The 20,398-nt window shown below is 42.2% G+C and overlaps 1 protein-coding gene across 10 annotated transcripts in view; it reads left to right on the top strand.

Moving 5' to 3' along the window:
- The window catches only part of COBLL1 (cordon-bleu WH2 repeat protein like 1), a 116,486-nt gene that overhangs the window by 57,260 nt on the left and 38,828 nt on the right, over positions 1–20,398 (top strand). The window lies entirely within an intron of this gene.

Below are 20,398 nucleotides of genomic sequence, written 5' to 3' on the forward strand. Positions count from 1 at the left end.
ATTTTTAAAGCCTCATGGCTCGCTCACCCCAGCATATGCATCAGATGAGTGCTATCTATTGATGAGCGAACGTGCTCGGATAACGTGCTATACGAGTATTTCGGGAGTGCTTGTATATTACAGCCTGAACAAATGCAGGATTGCCTGTTGGTTAGGAAATCCCCACATGTGTTCAGGCTTTCTAACATCCCCAAATCATGCAACCGCAGGGACTCAAACGTAATTTACGAGCATCTGGGAGTGCTCATATTACACCTGAGCATGCTAAGTTAACACTTTATCCGAGGACGTTTGCTCATCACTAGTGATGTCTGATTTTTTTATTTTTTTTTTAGCACTCGGACCAGTTTTATTCTATGGGACAGTGCTGACAGAATCTGTGAAAAAAAAATAAAATAAATCACAGCACATTTTAATTTCTCTTTGAAATCAAATGCCACTTTACTAATTTCAAGTCTATGGGTGCGTATAAATGATCGGACTGCACTTGGGTTACATCTCAGTGCAGTCCCGTTTCCGCAAACTCACGGAGAAGATGGAAGAAAGTTGTTATCCGTCTACTGCTCACAGTGTGCCCTGATTCTTTTATCCGAGAGAATCTGATAGCCCTATGCTGATGCTCTGATCAGAGTTTGATCGGAGGGTCATTTGCAATCGGCCCAATCTCTCGGATGAGAGAATCTACGACCATCTAACCATATCCTTAGGCTACGTTCACACGTTCCTTTTTTTCATCCTTTTTTTTTCAGGTCCTGTTTTGAAAAACCGCAGCTAAATTCAGCGCTGATTTTAGCTGCGGTTTTTGATCCTTTTTCTTCTGCGGATTCCACTGCGGGTTTCCAAATGCAGTTTCCTATTGGTGCTGCTGGAAACCCGCAGCGGAATCTGCAGAAAGAATTGACATGGTACTTCTTTTTTCTGCAGGCAAAACCGCTGCGGATTTGCCTGTGGAAAAAAGGATCGTCGGCACAGCGGGTCCTTTTTTCCATTGGGTTACATTGTACTGTAACCTACATGGAAAACTGCTGCGGATCCGCAGTGCAATTCCGCTGCGGATCCGCAGCAAAAACCGCACCGTGTGAACATAGCCATAAACAGGTTGTCCTGTCTTTCCCATCATGGTTTTGGCTAGACACCTATTTATGCTTGACAAGCCCAAGGACAAGCCCTTTGTAGTAGTGTTGGGATGGTATACAAGCCAGGTTTGCTGGTGGACATCCCCCCATTACTATGATTTGTCTCTGAGAGACTTCCATCGTTGTGTTAGGAGCCCATTGAGCATAAATGCTCTTTTGACTTTAAAGGCTTTCAGCCCATAGAAATGTATTATTTTTATTCCTACGTCCAGTAAGGCTAGATCTATACTGTGTCATGTGTTGTGCAGCACTGAGATCGCAGTACTGAGATTGCAGTATCGCCTTGTGACACTGGATCTAAAGACCGCTCCTACCCTACGGTGGTACTTTGAAACTGACTGTAGCGCAGTCTCAACTGTTTCCAAATATGTTGTGTTTTCTTTTGCTGGTTGCAAGTTGCATGTGGATCGCTGGCCATAGACTTCATTGCAGGTTGCATGCGACTTGCCTGCAATTTGGATGCTATTTTTATGGCAAAATTTTAGGCCTAACCTAAGGAGATGGTTTCCCCAATGGGTAGTAAATCTAGTGCGGTGCTCCACACTTCTTCCACCATTGCTCATTTCATCTTCAAGAACCCATAAAATTTCTAAGATTTCATATTACTTGTAACAATAGAAGTATCGTAGGGATGAACCCACTTTTAGAAATCGACTCTGGTAATCTGTAATGTACGTTAATGTGCAATTTTTTTTTTTATGTCCCTCGTTATAAAATCTAAAAATCTCGATAAGAATGGTCGTCAGGTTTGCATGACTGAATTCCAGCCATGAGAAAAGTTGACAAGTGCGTACAAGGCATATTATTAAAGCTTCTTAAGAACCTGTGCGCTCAGTGAGGAGGATTAGTCTTTCCTCGCAGATCTGCTGCTGGTTGTGGAAGAAGGTAGAGACATATATAAAACTACGCCGTCCAACATCGCCGCTGCTAGAAAGGTGCCAACCGGAGGGTGCAGACGAGGACTGTGATCAGATGAAGGGCAAAGTATGGAAGCTGCTCTGCTGGAGGTAAGAGATTTCTTAAAGGCTGAAATGAATGTTTCCTTCTCCAAGACCTAATAAAGTAGATTCACTGGACGTACTCGAGCTATGTCATGTGGAGAATCTCCAGCGACAGCCTTGTGCTCAAAGAAAACTTGCAGATGAAACTTTGTGTAATGACACAGAAACGCTCTTTGGGATCAGAATAGTATCATATTTTTTTATTGTATATAATATGAATGAAAAAGGCGAATGTATGAGTAGAGGTTTTTTTGGCGGGAGGTGAATGCGTCACATGTTTGTCATGGAATATACCGGTATCTATAAGGAACCATATCCCATTCCTGTGGATGAGACTATAATAAACAGTGCACCCTGAGTATAGCTTTGGTTCTGGGGCAATATCTGGTCCTGGGAGCCTAAGAGGGTCCAAATGCCCATAGAATGTAAGTCCGCAAGGACAAGATCCTCGCCCCTCTGTACCAGTCTGTCATTGTAAATTCGTTTACTGTAAACAATATCTATAAACCGGTACATATCCTCTTTCTCATGTACAGCACCATGGAATTAATGGTAATATATAAAAAAATAATAATAATAAAAAATGCCCTTCTTCCAGATAAGACTACTCTCGAGTTATGAGGGGGTCATGATGGGTGGGAGATCATGTAACAGATTCTCAACTGGGGCCGTCGTCTAGAGCTTTTCTTTACACCTTTTGTTTGAGGACTACATTTTGGTAGAGACAATCAATTTTGTAACCATTGAAACCTTAAAGGTAAGGTACCGCGTTTGTAGATCATTAATAAATCACTGTAATGTAGCATAACATGCTGCTATAACCAAGTTTTAAATGCATGTGAAACAGATTTCGTGTGTTATATGTGTTTAAAGAAGGAACTGGGGGCTGACATCTTGGTTTTGCAGCAGTAGCAGGGCACTAACAGTGTCATTTTACAGCACCCCATGGACATAGGAGATAATAGACCGGCGAGGACCCTATCTATAATATTGGAGAGGCGTTAGCAGTGAGCTGGGCACGCCTCTGTGGGCTGCACAACTCACTGCTGTAGGTGTGACTAGCAGCCATTTTATTATAGCCCAGTGCTCTCTGCCCAGCTCCACTTACTCTCTATCACAGGAGCTCCATTCACGCCATTAAGCTGCATTCCCAGCCTGCAGAGAGGAGGTGACACCTGATACAATGTATCTCTCCCCTCCCTCCACAATGCCTGGCCATTCACTGCAGACCTGGAGCTCCTTCTTATTACTGAGGGATGAGTCACAGACAGCTCTGCACAGACAATGCTGCTCCATACACATCACATAAACTAACTGTGCTTCTGATGCACTAACTGCTGGTGATAGCAGATCACAGGGCAGTCACACACAAAATGGCGCTGCCCTGTGATGCTGCTCTTCATTCTGCCCCAGGGATATTAGACCACCCAAAAGGGGAGGGAAATGCTGATGTCAGCAGTTACTGCCCAGATTTTCCAGCTAACAGTAAAGCTGGTAAGTCTTACTATAGCTGCTTGAGGTCTAAAACGGAAAATGCTCCCCCTAGTGGTCAATATATATATTTGTAAGAAAATATATAATATTTTTCATATAGAAATGTTTGCAAACAGTGCAAACATTGCATTAATACATTTTATTTACTATTTTAAGCTTAATTTCACAAAAAAACAAACTACAAGAAAACTGGTGGCTCCTTCCCTTTAAGGAAGTCAATGTCTACACTCACTACAAAATTTCTTGACTCTGGTTTTTCTTACAAAATCTATACTTTTTTGTGACTTCGGTAAGGCCACTAATGAAAAATGCCTTAATTTTTTTTTTTTTTCTGATGACCTCCCCCCAAAAAAAACTAATTCCTTTTTCTTTTTTTTTTTATTTGATGTTTTGATATTTCTTGAACAAAAATCAATAAAAACAAGTGATTTAAAAAATAAAGTAAACAAAGAATTTATTTTCCCTTTTATATTTGCCTTCCCTGTTTTTTCTCTTTCAGTTACATTCCAACTCTCTCTGTTCCTATTTTTTTTCCTTTTCCTTTCAATTTTCTGGCCCTCTTATTCCGTCCCTCTTTTTTTTTTTTTTGTTCCTGTCCACTTACCGTATTTTGGTTCCCGTCCCTCTTCTTCTTCTTTCCCCCCCCCCACTCCTCGCCACATTTTACCAGGTGATCTCTCCCAAGGTTTTACATAACATGCACTTAGAATCACAAGGTTGTGTTTGTGTCTGGAAGCTGTGGCCTCAATCTGGACCTTATAACGCCTATGTGTAAAACTGTCCTAAAATACAGAGGCCCTTGTGTACACCTATGTACTTGGACAAGAATATTAGTTTTCTGAGCTCTGACGAGTCCCGCTTTTTTTTTTTTTCCTCTCCATTTCAGCACTTATCACCATCTTTCAGAACAGATTTCACACATCCTTTTTTAAACTTGCTTTGCATCTTTTAGTTTTTGTTTTTTTTTCTTCCCGTCTAAAAATAACTTCAAATAATAGGAGTGATTCAGAGGACGCCCATTTTAACATTTCTAAACAAAAGTTTCCTAAAATAAGCAGGGAGTTGTATTAGATTCAATTAGTTGTGTCTTTTCTTTCAGTTTGTGTGAACTTTGCTGGGATAACGCTATCTCGGGGGGGAAAACTTTCTCCACCATTTCCCCCTGTTGTTCTTAAAAGACAGTCAGTCTGGAGTGACATTCCTGACTAATATTTCTTCAAATGTTATTTTTTCTGCCGCCATGACCTCACCCTAATGCATAGACTTTTTTTTTTTTTTTTAACCCTTTTATTTTAACTATTTTTGCTCCTTTTGTTTTTTACTTGGCAAGAAAGTGTTTCTGAAATATTGTCCACTTATAACAGGGAATATTGAAAGATGAGCTGCTACAATATTTCTAATGCTAAAGAAGTTATACAAGAAGTTGAACTCCACATTTAAAAAAAATAAAAAATAAATCTGTTTTCATGTGATAGATGTGAAACTGCAGGAAGTCAAAGGGCAATGTGGGCATGTGATTACACTCAAACAATTTTTTTTTCTAAGCTCATCATCTGCTCTTGGATGTAATTTTCATTAATTATAACACAGTGACGGCACATGTACAAAAAAGTTTCCTTTTTTTTTTTTTTTTCCCTTTCGGGTCCATGATGCAAATTTTTTTTTTTTTTTTTTGTACTTGCGTCAGGGCTGGTGCAAAAGAGCAAAAAGTCACTAATTTTGAGAAAAGTACAATTTGTGACATATTTTGATACAAATTAATGACAGTTATTTTTTTTTACATATGATTACTTTACAATATTGTTGCTTTGTAATTGCAGTAGAATGGTGACGTGCAACATACAGTAAGTTTTGTGACTTTTTCGTTACCAAAGGGATATAATAAAGTCTTGGCACGAGTTACATGTGATCAAGTGCCACCCTAGATTAAATAATTATCTTCAACATTGTCGATCAGATGCACAAAAATATTATATTATACCCCGTGTAGTCTGATTCTGTAGTTCTTGAAATATGTTCCCTACTTCTCTTAACCTATTGGATATACAGTATGTTAGGTTGTAGTAAAGGACGTTAGGGAATATGACTGCACGATGAGACTACACAAAGTTTCTTTGTAATCTATAACCATGAAGACACACCGGTTTGCATAGGAGCTGCATACACAGTATGATATATTTTTTTGTCCTCTTTGCAAATAATTAAGGCGTTGATCTTTCACCAAATCTTTCTTGTTGAAGTGGACACGTGATTTATCAGTGGCTGCAGAGTGGAATAAATATATATATATATATATATATATATATATATATATATATATATATATATATATATATATATAATATATTTTTTTTTTATTTGGCCTCCTTTTGTGGACATATTTAGTAATGAAAGTATTTGGCAGTCAATGAGTTAATTTTTAAGTTCAAAGTGGGTGTTATCAGACAGTTTTCATTGGGAACTTGTACTTCTCCCTGTATGATGCTGACAAATCATATAGCAGGCAGCTACACTCAGGGAAGAGAAGAACTCGCCGCCACCACTATAGCCTAGAGACAGTTTCTCAATGTGTGTGATGCATTACAGATAGCTCTGATGATCCTGCATGATGGGAGCACAGATCACTTCGACCTTTCATACAAGGTCCATTTTGAGGGTAAGGACAGCACAGCTGGGTTTAGCTGTGTCACATTGCAAACCCTATTAGCAATTCTCCTCCCACAGCATGGTCAACTTTTCCGTACTGCCCCTGCCGCACACTTCTTGTCCAAAGATGTGTCAGTATCACACTTATGACTGTTGTGTACAACTTGTAGTTGCTCTGCAGTGAGATCAGAGCAGGCTGTCATTACATCTGTTTTGGTTTACTCCTGTGTGAGATGTAATGACTGCCTGCTCTGATCTCACTTCAGAGTGATTACAGGTTTTCCTGAGCACAACATACATTCGTGTGATTAGTACACATCCCCAGAAAGGCAGTGTGGGGAGAGAGACAGTACAGCAGAGATGACTGTACTATGAAAGGAGAAAAGCTCATAGAACAGTTTGTAATGTGAAACAGCTAAACTCAGCTGTGCTGCCCATCCCCTACAGGAACTTTATATGAAAGTTGTGAGTCATCAGTGTTCTAATCATACAGAATGTTAAACCAGGAAATCAAAGCTGTCTGTAATACATCTCACACACTAAGAAACCAGCTCTAAGCTAATGTGGGGGGGTGTTCTTTCTTTTTGAGTGTTGCTGCCTAGTAAGGTATTATCCTAGCATGCTCGAGTACTAACCGAGCGACTTCGGCTTGGTTGAAGATTACCGTATATTCGAATTCAAGCACCTGCATGTCTTTCAGCTGTTTTGCAGCCGCGAGACATGCAGCCGCGGGGACTCAAACATATTTTTCGAGCACGCCGAAGACACTGTGTTCACACACAAGCATGCTCGGATAATACCTTATCTGATTACGTCCGCTCTTTACTATTGCTGCCTGTTTTGATTGCTAATATCTCCACAATAGAGAGACCAAAAAAAAAAAAAACAAAACATTTTATTCTGCTCTGCAGTCACTATTATCTTATATGTCCAGTTCAACATAAAACATTTTTAACCCCTGAATATAGGGCTCTGAATATCTATAGCATTCCCTGAGAATGACATGTTCTTAAGTCACAATTTAACAATGGGTTCACTATGATGTTCGGTAGCGTCTGTCTTCTGTGATGTGATCATGCCCTAAAATGTGCTTTCTTGTATTCAAAGGTCTCCATACTGTTACTATTTTCATATTTTAGAAACCTTTAATCTAGTACATATAAGGCAAGGTTCTGCCAGGCTGTAGCATTCTAGCAAGCTTTATTTTGCAAGTCTGCTGAGGGCGATGGCGTCAACTTAATGGTATAAATTTAGACCAATATAAAAGGAAAAGTGTTAGGCTCACGCAGCGTAGGGCCATGTGACTCAGTGTCGCGTCTACTGTACTTTGGTCTTGGTACATTTTAACTGGAATGCAAAATATTTTTATGATTGTAAAGTAGGCACCATTTAACCATCTATATAAACCGCGAGCCGGATCACAATATGTTTTCAATTCGAATTTTATATATATATTTTTTTATTTTTACTAGTGCTTTAAGTGGTAAAACGTGGGATTTAAAATGCCCGCAGATAGTCTATAAGTGAGAGTCGAGACAGATTTCAACCATGTGATGTGTTGTGTTTTTTTTTTTTTTGTTTTTTTTTTCTTATAAGAACTTGGCTTTTGAACATTAAAAATCATCCTTCTTCAATTGATCTTTTGGAAAGCTGTCAGTGTCTGTTGTTTTTATGTGGTTCTCAGGAAAACCTTTCCCATCCTATTGCCTTAGTATATATTTGTAATTTGATTTATAATAACCTTATTTGTCTCACTTATGCCGTCTGTGTAATGTATAAATGAATATGGTGTACTATCTATGTATTTGCGCGCAAGTAGAGACGCAGGGGCGGACAAATGTTCTAGAACAGTATATGGGCCCCCTTACCTCTTAGACCCTGGCTGCACCAGTGGCATGTCGCCCCTGTGAAGATCTGTGTGTCGATCTGTGTGTCGATCTGTGTGTCGATCTGTGTGTCGATCTGTGTGTAATGTATTAGTGAAAATGGATCTGTGTGTCTATGCAGTGCATAAATGAAGATGGACCGGACCGGTCAATAAATGTATCTTTATAAATGTTAGGCATATATATGTGTGTATGGTATAAATAACTTTGGACCTGTGTATTTATGTATGTTTGTATGTACATGTGTATTGTTTTAGTGCAGATAGACCTGTGTGTGTACAGTGGATATAAAAAGTCTACACATCCCTATTACAATGTCAGGTTTTTTTCTGATAGACTCTAGTTGGTCCGTCTATGTATATATAAATTAATGTATTGTGTGTATGTAATATGGGCCTGTCTATGTATGTGTTGTAATAATGTAGGCGAGTATGTCAATAGAGTATAAATGAACACAGTATACACATCTGTACCTTTTTTTTTTTTTTTTTTCTTCTATTGGAGACGGGTTGTATCTATTATATTAATGAAGATGAGCCTTAATGCGGCCTTCTAACCTGGAACTGAATAGGGACTATGCATTTGTCGTGAATAATCACCCTACTGGTTGCCCTATGCCTCCTCTGCTGAGACCAACGTTCCGGTACTTCCGCATCTGAGATGGCCACCACAGTAGGATATAGGGAGCAGTGGTAAGTCTGAACCCTGCCTATACAGCACAGGAATGGCAGGTAAGACCTAGATTTAATTTACCACTGTGTTCCCCTTTGCCTCTGCAGTGGCCATCCTGCATACAGGAGGATCGGAACGTCTGTCCTAGCAGAGGAGACAACAGAGGGCACCAAGTAGGGTGACTATACATTGAAAAATATGTGGTCATTTTTCAGTGCCAAGGTGAACGGTTGTGATAAATGGATGGTCTGAAGTCCAAAGTGATTTTCCTCGTAAATGCTTATTTATTTAGAGGCATAATTAAACTAATTTCCAATATACTTGAATTATAAATTCCCTATGTACAATACCTAAATGCTTTGCTATTTATTTTTTTTTTCACTTCCTTTCTGATGACACTTCGTTTGAGAATGCCACTGCACACTGTGATACACAAATGAAGTGTCATAAGGACTGCTACAGCACCTTCCCCCACTTAAAATGAAGCGTCATCAGTGACGCTTGTTTCAGAGCTGGGCTAGTTTGTATGTGATGTGCACTGTGCGATCTGCACAATGACAGTGCACTCTCTGTTTCCGGTTAAGATCAGCGGTAATGAGCTGACAACAGAGCCTTGTCAGAATACCCAACGTGCAGAGACCAGTGACTGTGTTGGTCTCTGCATGCTGGGTATTCTTACCATGTGCTCTATTGCCTTCTCCTTACTGCTAATCTGAGCAGGTAACAATGAGTGCGCTGTCATTGTGCACAGCATGCAAGGACTAGCCCAGTCACTGATGACGCTTTGTTTCAAGGAGGGAGCATAGGCTGCTCCAGTGACTGCAGCCACTGCCCCTGATGACGCTTCATTTCAGTATCCCAGCAATAACTGGGATTTTCAAGCGAATCGTCATCAAAAAGGAAGTGGGGAGAAAAATATAGAAATGCAGTTAGTGTTGTCATGGATCCCACCGGGATCCCACCAATCTGTCACTCTTCACGGGGAAGATACCTTTATCATCCCCACCACTCACACCAATTTGTCACGAAGCAGAGTTGTTTGGTTGCCCCTGGTTCCTTCTGAAGGGGATTTATCTATATCCCACTTCCCAGTTCCGGTTTGGAACTTGCGGCTCTCTGGCACCTCCCTTACCCTCAGGTCAGTCAGGGTACTGCACCTAGGGTAATTAGTCGCCAGAAAGGCTGCCTGCTATGTGGCACGCTGCAGCGAGGGTGATATAACTACTCCCACACAGGCGGGAACGGTAATTATTAACGCCGCCGGTCGCTGAAAAGACGCCCGATTGCACAGAACAAAATATGCTGCCACCAGCTCCGATTTTCAAAGTATTGACTGGTCCGGAACCAACCCAATCAGTAGCGTAATTCACTTCAGAAGACGCAACAGTTCATTTAGAGCATGGAGAGACAAGCTAGTAATTTTATATTTTACTCCCAAAAAAAAGGTAGGCAGTGTTTACAAGGTATAAAAAAGATATTATAAACAAGACACAATCATGTGTACAATACAATTACAAATAAAATGGGATTAAAGTTCAAAAAACACATAGCATTCAGATCATTTCATCTCCTGGTTGCCCATGTGCTCAGGGGACACATCAAGATGCATATCAGGCATCTGTACAGCAGCTGGATCCCGGACAAATTACTTCAGAAGACTGCTCGCTTCACTACTTGTTTCTTAGCCTCCAGGCACTCCCCTTGCGGTGACATCACTTAGGGTATGTGTCCACGTTCAGGCTTGCTTCAGGCTTTGGTCAGGATTTTATGCAAGTAAAATCCTGCCCAAAACTGCACCTGAGGTCACTGGCAGGTCACCTGCGGTGTGCCTGCGTGTTTTGCTCATTGTAGCAACATGCTGCGTTTTGAAAAAACGCACCGCGCATGCGTTTTCGCGGCAAAAATGCATGCGTTTTTTAACGCATAGTGGAGTCGGGATTAAATGAAATCCCCTCCACTATGCTGTAACATCTGGACGCTGCGTTTTTGACGCTGCGGAAAAACGCAGCGTCAAAAACGCAGCGTTTCCTGAACGTGGACACATACCCTTAGGGGCTGAAACCTTACCTTTACTTAGCCTTAGGAAAACTTTTTTATGCCTAGCTCGTTGTAGAAATCTTGTATCCGGAATACACCTGGATCACAAGGTGCGACACGTCAGGGCTATTCTTTTAAGTGTAAGCACGGCGTACTTACATGTACATGAACCGCTTAAGGAGAAATCTATTCTTTGCACTAGTTGCGTTTAGCTACTAGCGCTTTCAGTGAGTGATAGCTCTATCGATGAACATGTGGAATGTATAATTCTTATATCCCTAGCCCGGATCGGTGCCACTATATATCACATTAATAGAACAAATAATCTCAACAAAGAAAGTACCAGTTTTGGCCAGTATTCGATGGGAGGGGGGAATGAGGAGTCTAGGGAGAATTGTCTGCCCAGCATAGAGCTATAAAAATTCTTTTGGTGGGAGGGAAAATGAGGGGTTTTGGATTGCACACACACAGACAACAGGCAGAGTGAGAAGAGGGGGGGTCGGAATGGCCCGCAGCATGTGTCTTGTAATGTTAGGTAGATACTCAAGCATGGCATATTCACATTATCGTGACAAGTGTTATTAGGGAAGGGTAGATAATTTTAATTCAAGTATATTAGAAAATAGTTTATATTATGGCATTAAATAGATAGGAATTCAGGAGGAAAATCACTGTGAACTTCCGACCACCCTTTTAAATGCTTTATTACTGAAGAAGGGCCTATACATACATGTAGTGCCTCATTGTAAAAAGACAAAAAAAAATGTAATTTCTTTGCCTATCATTGCACTTTCTGGCTGAGTTCACAGAATACTATTATTTCACCATAAAAGCAGTTATAGATACCTAGTACTATGGGAAGTAACACAGCTAAAAGGGATTTTATAGGGGTTGTCTGGCTTACAAAAGTCATTTCTTTTATGTAGTGTATTGGGTAATTCGTGGATAATAGAGAGTGACTGTCTCTGTTCTGGATACTGTTATAGTGGCGAGCAGTGATGAAGAGCTTCTCTCGCTCAGTTCTGTCCTGGTTTATTCCGGTCCCTTGATGTAAATAAGCGCAGTGTAATTCTTCATTTCTCCTGCGGTGGTGCTGAAGAGAAATAGTGCACATAGGCGACATGTAGCGCAACATCGTGCTTTGTAGCTTGTTTGTGGCTCTATAAGGATCATGCCTTTCACCTCCATTATGCCAGGAAAAAGGCGTCCTATACTATCAGTGGCTACAAGAGGCTTAAAGGAATCCGTTTCAGATCCGGTTGCAGGGTATTATCTCTGGGCTTGCCGCCTTTGTGTGCAATGAACAGAGGTATATAGATATAACCACTAGGCTATAGACCTGAATGGCCGTAGACGTGTATTGGAGCTCTGCTAAAATGAATGTCTACGGTAGCTTTGAGACAAAAGAGGACTTTTGTTTTCAGGAAGGAAATCAAGCAGGACTATTGGGGATCAAGTCAAAGAAACCGGATTTCTGATCCTGCCAATTGCCTGAAGGTGTATTGTGGTTTTACAAGGTGTCGGGAACACTGCACAGTATTATTCCAGTACTTACAAAATAATGGGAGGTTTTTTTCTTCCTCTTTGGGCTGTTTTTTTCCTCTTTTGACAGCAGGTTTGCAATTTTGCATTTGTGTATACAGCGAATATAAAGTCTACACGCCCCTTTTAAAATGCCAGGTTTTTGTCCTGTAAAAAACGAAAGTCATTTCAGTACTTTTTCCACTTTTAATGGCACCTATGATCTGTACAATTCAATCGAAAAATAAACTGAAATCTTTTCAGGTGAAAAAGGCAAGCTTAAGAACTAAAATGATGTTGTTGCATAAATAAACAAATACTTTTTTTTAAGTCTGCTTTGAAGCATTCAGTCTTTTTTTAGTCGGAGTCTATCGGCATGGCACATCTAGAATTGGCAATCTTTTCCCACTCTTCCTTGCAGTATCTTTATATCTGTGTATAGCATCCTCTTCAGGTCATACACAGATTATCAATAGAATTCATGAGTGGGCTTTTCCAAAACTTTGATCTTCTGACAAACCATTCTTTTGTTAATTTGGAAAAATATTTCGGCTATGTTCACACATTGCTTTTGTACTGTTTTTTTTTCTGTAGCCAAAACCTGATCTTTTGGTAGTAAAACAAACAAACAAAGAGGATCATAAAATTCAGCTTTGTTTCCACCTTGTAAACATGAACGGTACAAGGTATAAGGCCATCAATGCAAGACGTATGTGACACCATAAAACTTTTTTGGGGATTAAAAAAAGGCCAATTTGATCAGATTATTTAGGAGAATTTTTTTTATTTTTTTGTACGTCTGAAAATTATAGTGACCATTCTGAACGAAAAAAGCTGGATTCCTGTATGAAGTGCAACCATGAACTAAGGTTATATGAGATCATGAACAAATGCACAATTGCAAATGTAAAAACAGCAGAGGAAACTTGCATTGGTCGGGCATTGTTTACTTAGCACATTGGTAGGACATTGTTTACTTTAGCACTTACTTAGGAAAATCACAAAAATGAATGGGTTTCATATCCTACTGTCTCTGCATTTTTTATTTTTTTTTCTAATGACACAAACTCACCTCCTGCATCGGCAACTTTCCAGGGATGTCAGCGACGTGTTTTTCCCGGAATTCGTGTGACATTGCTATGCCACGTGAGCCCTACAGCTAATCAGGGGCTACTATTGTGTTGCTGTCCTTTAACTTATTTTGCTTGTCTGACACTCGTACGTGGGAAGTCTGCGTGCATCAGCCCAATAGGAAGGTCACTATGTTGTACTATGTTGTACTATGTTGTACTATGTTGTACTATGGTGTACTTATGTTGTAAAACTGGGTTGTCTAGGACGTGGACAACCTCTTTAATATCTTTTCCTTTCCGAATATATCTTGCAAATCGGGGGGGTCCAGCTCCCTATACTCCCGCCAATTGCCCAGAAAACCATTCTGCTGTGCACTGCTCAGCTGTACTGCATGAGACAAAGTGTTGCGTAAAGATGAAATCCCTCTTCCCGGAGGTTAAGAGATGCCATTTATAAGGGTGGTTGTTCCCTTTGCTTCTGATCACTGCACATCAAGTGACTGCTTTAAATCACATTACAAATTCTGATCTCTTTACTCGAAGCGCATCCACTTGGTTGGAAATGATCCAAATCACTTGATGGTTTGTTTTTTTTTCCTTCCCCCTTTTCTTCCCTTCATTAAACATGACCTAAACCTCAACTAACAAGTAATTTTGCCGTGCACAAATTACTAACATGTGAACCCGAGCCAAAGGGCATTGTAAAATGTTATTCCTCCGCCGTTATCTGCTATTTTGGGTTCATAAAGTGGAATCAAAGCTTTTTCTCTAGATTTTATGCTGCTTTCTGTTCATGAAATGTACCTGTAGATGTTAATTAATTTTATGTTTTTCTTATGGATGTTGATTGCTTTAAAAACAACAAAAAATATTCACAAATATCTTTAGAGGAATGAGTTAACACACTTTTTTTTTTCCGTAATTAAGCAATTTTTCTTTACCTGGTCTAAGTCCTTTTCTCCTGAGTCTGGTGGTATTTTTTTTGTTCCTGCACCCCTTCATTCCTGAGATATACCTCTCTTCCTTGCGTGTAAATGTAGTCTTGTTAGTCAAGTGGTTGTTCTCTTCAACTGTTCCCCATGGGGGAGTTTCTTGAGGACCTCACCCAGTTGCTTAAAGAGACTAGATTTACCTAATGATAAAAACAAGGCCAAAACTCCGGAATGGAGAGGAGCGGGAACAAAAAAGAAAAGCATCACTGGATTCAGGAGAACATCGGTATTTACACCAGGTAAAAAAGAAGGAAAATGTGTGGAATTCTGAAAATCACTGGATTGACAGCCATGGTAATGAGCTGTAAATGATTCAACAATGGAAACAACATTTTTTTTCCAAACATCTCGCTTTATTCAGTATGAAGTATGAACACCAGATGCAGAAATGCCTGCGCTTACACACCTTGTCTGCTATCAGTGAGGTTATTAATGGTTCTCTGAGGATTGTTCTGTCTCATTGAATGTACTTGGGCACGGAAATCATCAAGATCCACTGCTGGCAGCTCCCAGTGCAATGGCCGACCAATGTTATACAGACATGGGGACAAGACCAGAGCCGCTGCAGACAATGGTAGCATGTTTAGACCATGCAGGTTGTTCACAGTGGCACAAACAACTTGCGCCTGGCCTTGGACTGTGTGAAAAACTGCTCTTGTGACACTTTCACATGAGGTGAGTGGAACACCTGCTAGACATCTGGCGCATAGCCCACTGTTGTGCATGCGCCTTCTGATGTTTTTGTGTAGACATTGATTGATTCTTTAGGGTTGGTCTGTGAGGTCGAATTTCACTTGCATTACAGAATGGATCAATCGTGGATCCAGTCATGTGGCCATTTCTCCAAAGAGTCCCAGGAGTCGTTTTTCGACGTGACAACGCCAGGCTGCAGGTGGCTTGTGCTATTGTGCGCAGCCTGTTAAGCCTAAATGTGCAACCATCGCCTGCAGCGTCTCCGGACTTATCTCCCATTGAACACATCTGAGACCTCATTGGTCGGCAATTACAGAGGCAGCTGCCAGCAGCGCATCTTTATGATTTTTTTACCCTTCGCCACGACAGCACCCCACATGAGAGAGAGGGATCCGCCCATAGGAACAGGAAACCTACAGAATAAAAGGAGGCGGTCCCCTCTCCTCCTCAGTTTAGGTTTCCTGTTTCTATGGGAACCCCGAAGTACCTGCAGTCCAAAAAGGATTCCTGGGCCATGCACCCGCCTGCGTCAGTCTCTGGTGGAACGGCAGGGGCTGCGGTACCAGAGGCAGCGGCGGGGGAGCCACTGTTTGCAGCCTCCCCCCTCGTCTGTTCATCGCCATGGTCCGGGTTCGGTGCCGCTGGGCCGCCCGGATCCATGAGGACGCGCGCGCTCAGCGGCCGGCTTCTTATCCAGCAGCCGCCGCATGGTAAGGAGGAGCGGCGCGTCTAACCCGGAAGTCGCTGGAGCACTTCCGGGTTGGGTCCGGGGAGGCAGGAGATTCGGCGCCAGATTCAAAAGTGCAGCACTAGCGTCGGCCGGTGTGTGTAAGTATGGCTTCACCGGCCGATGTAGCGCACTTGTCTGCAACAGAGCAGTCTCCCAGTAAGGAGACAAGCGCCAGGAGCAGCACTAAAAGTGGAGATCGATCCCAGGAAAAGCGATCTGCCACCAAACAGAAAGGTCTTTCAGCTAAGAATCCGCCTCCAGAACCGGTACCTGTCAGCTTCACTGGGTGAGTTTTAAAAGAGTCTCTTCCCATATGCTGATATATGTTCCTCCTATATCCCCTTCCTCTAGACTAAGAAAAGGACACATAAAACCAAACACAGAGAATGTGCCTTATGCTTGCAACCCCTCCCGGACTCATATACTAAGAGGTTATGTGCAGAGTGCATCGTACTGACATTACGGCAAGAAAACGTAATGACTCCATCTGACGTTAGAGCCATAATTCGGGAAGAGATGCAAGGTCTGGCCCATACAAGTAGCACCAGTACCCGCCAGCCCAGCAGGTCCCGATCTCCAGTAAGCTCGGAGTCAGAGGTAGTGCAAAAATCCTCTGATGAAGAGGAGTCCCAGCCAAGTTCATCGGAATATGAAGGAGGGCTTTGTCTACCAAATAGCAGTGTAGACAGTTTAATTAAAGCCGTCAGGAGCACGATGGGGTGCCCAGATGAGAAGGGAAAGAAGTCAGCGCAGGACATCATGTTCGCGGGGTTAGGACAAAGAAAACGAAGGTCCTTCCCCGCCATACCCACAATTAAGGAGCTGGTTAAAAAAGAGTGGGAGAAACAACATACAAGAGGTTTTTTACCATCCTCTGCTAAAAGACGCTACCCCTTCAGTGATGAAGAACTTAATTCCTGGCAAAAGGTACCAAAAGTTGATGCTGCAGTGGCTTCAACTTCTAAACAGTCGGTCTTGCCTGTGGAGGACTCAGGGACGCTAACTGATCCGTTAGACCGGAAAGCAAAAGCCTTGCTTAAAAGGTCATGGGAGGCTAATACGGGGGCATTCAGACCAGCCATCTCTAGCACCTGTACTGCAAGGTCACTGCTAGTATGGACGGAGCAGCTGGAGGAACAAATTAGAAGTGGAGCTTCCAGAAATACAATTCTGTCGAAAATCCCTCTAATGAAAGATGCAGTAGCATTCCTAGCCGATGCCTCGGTGGATTCGCTACGCCTAACAGCCAGGTCAGCCGGCCTAGTAAACACAGCCCGGCGAGCACTCTGGTTGAAGAACTGGAAAGGGGACGCACAGGCCAAAGCAAAACTTTGTGCGATCCCCTGCCAGGGTGAGTTCCTATTCGGGAAAGCTCTGGATGAGCTCTTAAATAAAGCAGGAGAGCGGAAGAAAGGCTTCCCTAACCAGTACCTTCCCTCTTACAGGAGAGCTTTCAGGAGACGCCCCTTCACCAGGAATAAACCCACTGAGCAAAGGGAGCGCTGGGAGGCAAAGGATCCAAAACAAAAAGGTGCTCTGTTTTCCGGATCCTATAACCCAAGACGTAACAAGTACCGTTAATTATGAAGTGGGCGGTAGATTGAAATATTTCGCTGCTAAATGGAAATTAATAACATCTAGTCCTTGGATTCTGGACATTATTGGGAATGGATTAAAATTAGAATTTGATAGAATCCCTTGGGATTCTTTTATTGTAACATCTCCGAGAGGTCAACAACAACAAGAAGCTCTGGAATCAGAGATCCTATCGCTTCTATCTAAAAAAGTATTGATAGAAGTTCCCCGGGATCAAGAAGGGAGGGGGTTCTATTCCCCTTTATTCTTGATCAATAAACCAGATGGTTCATTCAGAACTATCATAAACCTCAAAAAACTAAATTCCTTTTTACGTAACCACACTTTCAAAATGGAATCCATTAGTTCTACCATCAAGCTTTTGTTCCCTAGGTGTGTCATGGCCGGGATAGACCTAAAAGATGCTTACTATCACCTTCCTATACATGCCGAACACCAGCAGTATCTAAGAGTAGCGGTCATCCTGGAGGGACAGGTTCGTCACTTCCAATATGTAGCAATGCCATTTGGGCTTTCTATGGCCCCCCGCATTTTTACAAAGGTGATGTTAGAGGTAATGGCTCATTTACGCCAACGGGACACTTTAATAATACCCTACCTGGATGACTTTCTAGTAATAGGGAATTCTGTGGCTCAATGTAAATTGCGGTTGTCTAACACAATCTCATCCCTGCAGGAGTTGGGCTGGATTATCAACTTCGAAAAGTCCAGGCTGAATCCAGACACTACTCAAATGTTTCTAGGGATCCAGCTAGACTCAGTAAGTCAAAAAAGCTTCCTCCCGCATTCAAAGAAAAGGACTATACAGTCAAAGGTGTCAGAAGCGATAAAAAACCCCTACATGACACTAAGGAAGGCTATGTCCTTACTGGGATCATTGTCCTCATGTATCCCGGCTGTACCATGGGCTCAATTCCATACCCGCCAATTACAGTACGAAGTACTGTCAGCCCAGGGACGGGAAGGACACCTAGAGAGTAAACTAACTCTCTCTAGAGATGTCATAGAATCTCTATCTTGGTGGCTAGATATGGGACACCTTTCAGGGGGTGTACCATGGATAATAGATCCATCCAAAATAATTACTACAGACGCCAGCCCTACGGGATGGGGTGCACATATGGAGGATGATGTAGTCCAGGATACCTGGAATCAGTCAGAATCATCATGTTCGTCAAATTGGAAAGAGTTAACAGCAGTAGGGAAAGCCTTAAATTATTTTCTTCCACAGATCCAAGGAGCAGATGTAAGAGTTTTCTCAGACAACTCCACCACAGTGGCCTATGTAAACCGCCAGGGCGGTACACGGTCAGGAAGTCTGATGACCATCGCAGGGGATATCTTCCAATTTGCAGAGACTCATCTTGCATCCCTAACAGCCCTACACATCAGAGGAATAGAGAATACCAAAGCGGACTACCTCAGCCGAAACAAGCTACGCCAGGGAGAATGGTCCTTAAACAGAGCCGTGTTCAGACTAATAACGAAAGCATGGGGAGTGCCTCAGATAGATCTATTTGCCACAAGAGGCAACAGACAGGTAGAAAGATTCGCTTCTCTGAACTCCATGGATCATCCAGACATGCTGGACTCTCTACACCATCCTTGGAACTTCAAACTGGCATACGCCTTTCCTCCGATGTCTCTAATTCCGCTAGTGATCAGGAAGATCAGGAGGGAGCAAGCAAGGGTAATCCTCATTGCACCCTTCTGGCCAAAAAGACCGTGGTTCTCCTGCCTCCAGACCATGTGTCTATCCGATCCATGGATTCTTCCATTGGACAAGGAACTACTGTTCCAAGGGCCGTTTTTCCACCCGCAAGTGAAAGGGCTTCACTTGACGGCGTGGAACTTGAGCGGCAATTATTAACTTCAAGGGGTTTCTCAGAACAACTAGTAAACACCCTGCTACTAAGTAGGAAAAAATCTACAACCCTGATATATAGCAGGGTATGGAAAAAATTCTTAGACTTTCATACAGTACCATTCACTAAACAGGTTCCGATAACACCTATTCTAGAATTCCTACAAAAAGGTAGAGAATTAGGACTATCAGTGAACACCTTAAGAGTCCAGATATCAGCGTTAGGAGCCTTATATGGATATAATATAGCCGCTGATAGATGGGTCTCCAGATTCATTAAGTCTTGTGAACGCAGTAACCCAGTACATATTCCCCGTCTACCTCCGTGGGATTTAAATCTAGTGCTAGAGGCCTTAACCAGCTCCCCATTTGAGCCTCTAGATTCTATACCTCTAAATGTCCTCACATATAAGGTAGCCCTCTTGGTAGCTCTGACCTCAGCCAGACGTGTTAGTGACATCCAGGCCCTATCAGTAGACCCACCATTCTTACTGATATTCCATGACCGAATAGTCCTAAAACCAGACCCCTCATACCTCCCTAAGGTAGCATCCACCTACCACAGGTCACAGGAAATATTTCTCCCTTCCTTCTTTGATTCTCCTGTAACCCCTGAACAACAGAAGTTCCACACCTTAGATGTCAGAAGAGCCATCCTGACTTATATAGAAAGGTGTCAAGCATGGAGGGAGAGTAGGGCTCTGTTTATCTCCTTTCAGGGCCACAAGAAAGGACATGGGGTCACGAGAGCTACCATATCTCGGTGGATCAGAGATGCTATCTGCTTGGCCTATACATCGAAAGGCGAGATTCCTCCAGTGGGTATTAAAGCGCACTCAACACGAGCCATGGCTTCCTCCTGGGCGGAACAAGCGGATGTCCCGATCCATCTAATATGTAAGGCCGCAACTTGGTCTACACCTTCTACCTTTTACAACCATTATAGACTTGATCTATCTTCATCTTCTGATTTGACCTTTGGTAGAGCTGTGCTTAGTACAGTAATCCCACCCGAGTAATGACTCTCTGAAAGTCTCTCATGTGGGGTGCTGTCGTG

Source organism: Ranitomeya variabilis, chromosome 7 (genome assembly GCF_051348905.1).
Source record: "Ranitomeya variabilis isolate aRanVar5 chromosome 7, aRanVar5.hap1, whole genome shotgun sequence".
Taxonomy (NCBI): domain Eukaryota; kingdom Metazoa; phylum Chordata; class Amphibia; order Anura; family Dendrobatidae; genus Ranitomeya; species Ranitomeya variabilis.